General features: G+C 34.1%; 1 protein-coding gene across 1 annotated transcript in view; it reads right to left on the reverse strand.

Moving 5' to 3' along the window:
• The window catches only part of LOC129799617 (pancreatic triacylglycerol lipase-like), a 36230-nt gene extending 35033 nt beyond the window's left edge, over nt 1-1197 (reverse strand). The window contains exon 1 of the mRNA XM_055843652.1: nt 699-1197. The gene's annotated coding sequence lies outside the window, so the exon portion shown is untranslated. The remainder of the gene's footprint in view (nt 1-698) is intronic.
• Between the last annotated feature and the right edge of the window lie 7314 nt (nt 1198-8511).

Raw genomic sequence — 8511 nt, forward strand, 5'->3', positions numbered from 1 at the left:
AAATTGGATTCCGCTGATGATTCTGATTAATGGAAATAGTTGATAGCCATACAATTTATCCTATTATGGACTAGTTATGGTTTTACCCAATAAACATTTAAAAGTTGTGTAGTGTTTGCGGTGTTGGTGCATTTTTTCAGCTATAACCTAACGTTGTGTTAATATATATCTATCTCCCTGATCAATGAGGAAGTCTATTTGATTCGAACTGGTAGCGGAGAGTTTGTGGAAAAGGTGAAAGAGAGATGGAATGCGTTCGAGCAATGGATATGCAAGACATGGCACGTTGCATTGTAAGGTAGAGATTATAGATACTAATCCATGATTCCGCTGGAGATTTTAAAGCTTTGTGCTGAAGAGAATTGCACATTGGACTACATGAGACACTCACTATCAAATTGCATTGACACACTTTGCAATTGATGTTTCTCTCATTTTTTTTTTTTTGTAATTCTTCATCATCAACAACTGCATCATAATTCTCTCCATTTGGTAGATTCATTGGTTAAAGATTACCAATTGGGACAGTCGTCACAGTGAGACTTTTATTTAGATTTGCAATTAACAAAATGTAGTAAGAGTGTCGCGTATATTATGAAGAAATCGCGCGAAATTTTACGTGGTGTGGGACACTCTTACACCTTATTTCTTTTACATTTACACCAATCCAGGTGGTGAAATGCTCTCCATGAACTTACGTGCAACCATTTAGGCAAAAGTTGTCACTGCGGTGCTGCAATTGCTCGATGAACTGTTTATATCGTCGATAATGGGTTGTTATGATAGATTTCGTTGGAGCTTTATAATAGGTGAGTTTCTAACCGCAATACCTTATTTACTCTATATATGGCACAATTATATAATACCAAGCAAAGACGATATTCAATCACTTTGGATATTTTATGGGCTCTGCACACACAATACTGCTAAAAAGTCCACAGAGGATCGAAACAAGACGAGCCAATTTTTGATAAGTTGACGAGATACTTGTTTGAATCCCACTGAAGAAATCACTTCTTCATTCAATTTTGTGCAGCTATGTCGCTTTTGTGAGCGTATTTTTTAACCGAACTGTTGATGCCTCTGTTCTTTTTCCAAATATACGGCGGGTTACTCGAAAACACCGTTAAACTTTGGAGTTGCGAACGTGCGAGAAGTCAATCAGGTGATTACTCACCTGTATGCAATGCCTAACTAAATATTTTCTTGCGCCAAGACTCCGTTAGTACCACCACAAGGTGTGCTTCTCTCGTGCTCACACTGCTCGAGCCGAAGAGGTAGGGAGCTCCGTGGATACCTGTGGGAGTATTGGTTCAGCTCTCTTTCTGCAGGTTCACCAATCTTGCCATTTTTTTCTTGGCCTCTCCGGGCTTCATGTGTTTGTCACATATTCGCGAGAAAGAAAGGTGATTGTTTTTATAAAGATACAAAAATACCCTCTTTTTCAGTGCATCTGGCAAATACCAACAGTTTTCCTGGCACGATCCTTTGCTTTTTAGACATGTCCATGACTTCTCATCGTAAATCATAAAGCAGTGGTAGAGGCTAAGTTTTTTTTTTGCTTACCTTATGTATAAAAACATTGGAATGCGCTGGAGAGTTGTGATTGAGTGGCATGTAATCCTACAGCATTATTTTTTACACATTTATTTTACCGAAAATACTGTAAAAGAACTACGGAAATATACTTGGATTTTAAAAATTTCATATTACGTAGGGTAAGTGTGCCAAATTCCGACCAGTTTGCAATTTCGGCCATATTTTTTGTTCCCCGAATTTCCATCAATTTTTAGGTTTTGCATACTCTTGAGATTGTACAATGCAAAAAAATAACAAAAAATGTAGCTTCGACGAGCAAGATGATCTGAAAAAGGCAGTGAAACAATTCTGGAAGGGCAAGGAACTATGAGAATGAAGGTGGCCGAAATAGGCCACTAATGCTATGTCTACATTTTTATTCACTTTAAAATGTATTAATAATGATTTTAGAGAAAATAAAAATGATAAACTGTCTGCAAGGTTCCAAGCAACACTCCTTATAAAAGAGTAACAAAAATATTCAATTTTTATTAAAAAATATTACATTTCAAACTTGAGACTTTGTCGCTTGCATGCAACTATGCCGAAATTTGGCACACTTACCCTAAATATTTATACAGTTGTCCTGAAAAAGTTGACAAACGTGCCTTAGCTATTTAGCACTACAAATTGATAGAGCTAGGTTAGCACATTAAATTTTCAATGAAAAAAATATTTTAACAATCTGAAATTGATGAAAAATTTCATGAAATCGAGTTTTTTTTAAGTTTTACAAAAATTTTGCGGCTTATTATTTTTTTAAAAATCTTTTCCGAGTCACAGCTGGTAAATCAAATTTTTTTAATTCACCAAAAAATATGCAAAAAATCGAGAAGTAATAACAATTGAACTATGGATACAAACCGTCATTAGATTACCAGTTTATTGACAATTGAAAGCACAGACTTGTCAGGGATTTCAAGACCTTTCAAATAACTTCAAAACTACGCAAATCGGTTGAGAAATACACTCTCTAGAACTGAATGACCGATGACCTTGAGAAACTGTTAATAGGAATTCTTTAAGGCCATTTTAGTAGGGTCGAAGGAACACACCTGTTCGGCAGGGAACACTTATTGACTGTTTCATAAAAATATTGAACTCTGTATTAATATGTCTAATAAACTACAAGTAATATGTCGTTTTTTCAGTAATGTTACCTTTTCTGTAAGGATAAGGGCAGAATCACATTGACAGTAAAATTCTCACCGTATTTCGTTGATTTACGCATTTTCATTGCAATTCCTACGAAAATTTTCAATTACCGTATTACCTTATTTCATACTCGGTGGCACTAGATGAAAATAGTAAAACAAAATTGAATAAATAAAACGAAAATACGATAAACGGTGAGCAAAAAAAAAACTGTAGGATTTTTTTGCTACAGTTTTTTTGCTCACCGTTTATCGCATTTTCGATTTATTTATTCAATTTTGTTTTACTATTTTCATCTAGTGCCACCGAGTATGAGATAAGGTAACACGGTAATTGAGAATTTGCGTAAGAATTGCAATTAAAATGCGTAAATTAACGAAATACGGTGAGGCTTTGACGGTGACAGTGAGCATTTTACTGTCAATGTGATTCTGCCCTAAATGTTCAAATTTCATATCCCAAATGATAGAATATAAAATAGGGTGCCAATAGGTTACGATTCGATTTCTTAAAGTGCCGATAGGTGTTCCTTCAATCCTAGAATACGGATAAATTACTCCGCCTAATAAACTTATACTTATTAAGTTTGAATGTCCGAAAATGAAAAACGGAGCTCCATGCGTTTTCAAGGTACCAAAATATGTTTTTTCGAGGTCGAAGGTAAAGGGTTCAAAAGGGTAGGGAAAATGTATGACATATTAACCCTCTAATAGTGTTTTCTTTAATACACGAAAAAAGTTGTAAGAAAGTGTTTTCTAGGATAATTATGATTCAATAAAGTCGAAAATACCATCTATTCTTTATTATCTCTTTTAGTTTAGGCGCTAGGTGAGAAAATATAAAAATTTTTTGAAACTCTTTTTGCTTCTAAAATTCACATTTTTACTTTTTGCACATTTTTTAAATAAAATACACAAAGTGGAACGACATATCTTTTAGTAAAAAATGAATTTATTTTAGTCAGATAACTTTAAATCGGTATTTTTATGGAAATTGGAAATGAGTTTTTTTTGCACAAATATTTTTTGTTGCTTTTTCTCTGACCTGTCACACAAAACTGGGAATAGCAACAAAACGAAGAGGCAAAATGAGTTCAAACTTTCAAGAGATTTTCAAGAGATCAGGTTTTTCACCTGATCAGCATATGGAATGATTTGATAAGGAATGGTGGAAGACCTTTTAGAAATGATCAAGGCTTGTGATTAACATGTGACATGTTAGCACTTGGCCACTTAAAAGGAAAGTAATACAAGTGTAAGGACCTTGACAGACCTGAGGATTAGTCGAGAGACGGCTTAGCGTAATTATATTCTAAATAATGTCTAAACCATATTTCTATCATTTTCGCACTAAGCCGTCTCTCGGCTTAAGTCGTAAGTGTGTCGAGGGCCTAAGCCTAAATGGGGCTCACCCGGCTCACTTAAATATAATTACAAAATTTAAAGGAGAATTTGTGAACTGAGGTTACCACCATTATTTCAACTTCCTGAGAATGAACTGTCCACGACGACTGTTGCTCACACACTGACGTACTGGCGTTAATTGCCATAAAATTTGACGGAATATTAGAAATTTGAACTTTTTCTCGGCGGAAAAAGTAATATTCCGTCAGTTCTCGCCCGTAGAAATATATTGCTCTTGCAGAGAACTTGAAGAAAAAATATTTCTGAACTTAGGGTGAAAGGAACGTTTATTGACACTTTAAGAACTCGTGTCAGCACCTATTGACACCCTACTCTGTACCATTTGAGATATGAAATTTGAACATCTCTGTTTATAGTAAAAGGTATACTTCAGAAAAAACGTTATATTACTTATATTTTACTAGATACATTCAATAATTTTCAACATTTTGACAAAAGTGTCAATAGGGGTTCCCTGTCGAACAGACGTTCCTCCGACCCTACTCAATGTTTGAAAATAAAGATCAGGCAGACATTTAGTTGATATGCGAAAATACCGTTAAATCATTCCTAACAACGGTTTTTCACGGACAAAGTTTTAAGAAGCCTTAGAGGGCGTATTTCTCAATCGAATGGGGTCATGTTTCCGCTCGTTAGAAAGGTCTTGGAAATTCTGACAAGTCTGAAGCGGATAAAATTGAGTATGAACCATTAATTGGTTTTGAACCTATAAGTAATTTATATCCAAAAATCAATTTTATTATCCCTCAGCTATTTTGGAGCTCTTCTGAGTGATGTATGAATCAGTTCAAATCGGTTGTGAATCGGTAGGGGGAGGTGGGGCTACTTTAAGCTATGGGGTTAGATAGGCTAGATTGTTATACGACTTTTCCGCCTATATCTAAATGAAGCTGGTCCTTACAATTATTTTATTTAGGTCCACAATTATTTTAAGCATCCTAATTACATCATGTTAAAATCCAGTATCCATTAGAAATATGCGAAAAAATCGTATAACAATGTAGCCCCTCAGCTCAAAGTAGCCCCACCTCCCCCTAAATGGTAAATTATGTATAAGAAATTTTGAGGTATAATGTCTAAGTCAGGAATTCGAGCATTTCGCAAAGCCTGGGATGCTTTACCATCCTCTTTCTCAAAGGATTTCTGCATTATAAATCCAATATTCTATCCCTCTATAGTCCACGTGTTTCAAAAGTTTTTTTTTTTGAGTAATAGGATGATAAATAAATAAATACACTCAATGGTCAATTAATGGTTAAAGCAGCGCCACTTATACTTCGTTTAGCATCGAAATAAAATATGAAAGAAAATAATCTGAGTTATTTTCTTACATTAAAATAGTCTCCATTTCTTTACATGTAATTAACGATCATTTGAAGGCTTGTAGAATGTGCGACATGGTGAAAGTTTGTTGTCTGCACAATGCAAGGCGCGACGCCACCGCGAAGAAGATAGTGGCATGCGATCGCACTCTCTTGGGCCTTCTGGACTTCAGTCGCGACAAGACTGGTGGGGATTCAGCAGCTGAAGTATTTACCTCGCGTCACGAATTGGGATTCCATCGTGGGGGTGATCGCTGAGGAATTTGATTGCTGGGGAGGCTCGAAAAATACAAAAAAACTCTCTGCCAACAGATGCTATCGTGCAATCTTATGCAATCCCCGGTAGCCTTCATGGCGTAAAAACAGCCAAAAATCATGCAAAAAGAGTCGATCCATGATTTAAAATTGTCCCATACCAATTTCTGGCGACACTAAACACATAATTTATAGAATTAAATACCATTAAAATATTTCATATAAATTTATCAGTATGTGTTAATCAAGTTGCACAGTCTCTTCCCAGCCATTATAGACAACTTCCACTTTGCCGGAGTCGTGCTCTTGTGTAAATAAGAGAAGAAGAAGAAAAACACCGGAAGTGTAAGGCCGTTCGTTTATATACTGGCACATTCATTATAAATTTTTTTTTTGTATCATTAGAGTTTCGGTGTACCAAATGCTTGTGCATAGTTATTCAATAAACTTGCTATTATACTCATTTAGAAAAAAGTTGTGCATTAATGATCTTGATTGAATAGCTTCTCGATGAAATACTTGACGAACAATCATTAGATCATTGTCGAGTAAGAAAAACGGTTTACTGTCGATGGAAAACAAATTGAAATCAACTAGACGTGTACTATTATCTAATTTAAAAGAATGCAAAGATTTTTTTATGTACCAAATAAAGAATGTGCTTTCTTATATTCTGTTTAGTAAATAAAGATGAATTGACAAATTAATTATAAATATATTAGGTGATCCTGAGAAAAGGGTTACTGCAAAATAAAATTGAATAATTTATCCTTTAGTTTTTTTTGTTTTATTTTTTAGGGTTAGAGATTCAATAGTATTGTGGGACAGATTCAAGACCATAAAGGGATGGAATTGGACAATTCGCCGGTACAAGTTGGACAGGGATTTTTTCTTGATAAATACAGTACTAATTTTTTTTTTAAACACAAGGAACTAAATTATAAAACTAAAGCATTAAAAATATACAAATAAAAATGAAGTACTAAAGTTATCAAGAAAAAAAGCCCTGTCCAACTTGTACCATTGTCGAACTTGTACCACTTTACTCTACAGAAATTAAAAAAATGATTTAATAAAATCCCTGTTTGGCTATATTTTTTTAAGTTTATTTAAAGTATTATAAACTCTCAAAATAATAACAATTGAAATCCAGTACCTCGAGTTTTAATAAACGTAAATTTTTATTTCGTAAAACCTGAAGGGGAATTCTGGAATACGGGCTTCAGACCTAAGGCTTATCTATATAGCTTAACTTCTTTAATTTCTTATCAGTAAAGAATTTTTGCAAAACTTGGATTTGCGATTGGATTATAAGGGGAAATGATCAATTAAGGTAAAATGCCCTCGCTCGACCGGTTCCTCGTCTCTACCGGTAAATTTATTTATTCAATTTATTTATATTTTCTATAATATTTTGCGTATGATCCAACATTAATAGGCCAATTATTCCATAAATAATACGAACCAGTGACAAATTCATAGAAATTGACGAAATTGACCATCAAACATTCAAAAATTGAGTGAGTTAGGGTACTGTATCTTATATTCTGAAAAACCAATAACATTAGGGTGGAATCACCAGTTCTCGCCAGTGCCCCACTTCTCGCCACTTACATTGAAATCGCTATTTTTCGCAATTTATGAAATAAATGAGTCGCAATTTTTTGTATTGTTTCTGCTTCTACGCATAGAATCGAAAAATAATAATTATTCGTTTTGGATTCACGATTTTGATCACTTTTTAGAGCAATACTTTAAGCAAGTGCATCGAATCCAACATCTCTTACCAAATGTACTAAGTGTCGTCAAATTTTCATCAGGCCAAAAATACCTATTTGGGTAAATAATTTGTCTATTGAATATTTAATTGCACTTGTGGAATACATAAAATTTGTATTTAGTCAATTAATATTTCATTTTATATTATTTTTGTATAAAAATGAGGCATGGCGAGAAGTGGTAATATTCTGGAATTGATTTTACCACCTGTCGCCATATCTTTTCAATAGGCGACGCTAACTTCACTTCGTACATTCTCAGTTGTCAAATCTGCATTGTTTACTTTCTGCAAAAGCCCCATAATTTGATTTCTCAAATAAATAGTGAAGAAAAATCATTTAAAGAGAGTAATAATAAAGTGATCACAAGGAAAGAGAAATGGTGAATGTATTCTTTTCATAGCATTGCCTAAAATAACCGAGTGTGGTTCTTTTCAAGTGGGTGGCGAGAAGTGGTTACAAATTTTACAAAACTGGCGAAAAGTGGTAAAAAGTGGCGACGAAATGGTTATTTTTGCATTATTAATAAAAATCAGTTTTTTAAGTAGTCCAGCGTTATGTTCTAGGATTATTGTTTTCACGTATATAGAGCCAATACATCTAAGTAACTTTGTGTCAAATTTGACTTATCTTGTAACAAGGATTCAAAAGTTATGATTAAATGAATTTAATTTTTTCCTAAACATGGCGATAGCCGGTTATTCCACCCTAATTTCTATTTAGGAATTTGAGACATTATTGGAGAACTGAGCTAAACCTAGTCTGAAGACCGCTTAACAGTATGACAATGCAATGTGACAAATTTTCGTGGCAAAATTCAGGATAAGTAGGGGAATTCTGTAACAGCATGACAATGTCATATGACAAAAAAAAAATTTATGTAGTAAGTAAAGCCAGAAGAACCTAATCGAAAATCCAATTCATATCAGTTACAGAGCTTCATAGAACTCCTTGCAATAGCCATTCGATGGTAATTGAGCTTTAATGCTGTCCTGTTCC

The sequence above is a fragment of the Phlebotomus papatasi genome, chromosome 1 (genome assembly GCF_024763615.1).
Source record: "Phlebotomus papatasi isolate M1 chromosome 1, Ppap_2.1, whole genome shotgun sequence".
NCBI lineage: Eukaryota > Metazoa > Arthropoda > Insecta > Diptera > Psychodidae > Phlebotomus > Phlebotomus papatasi.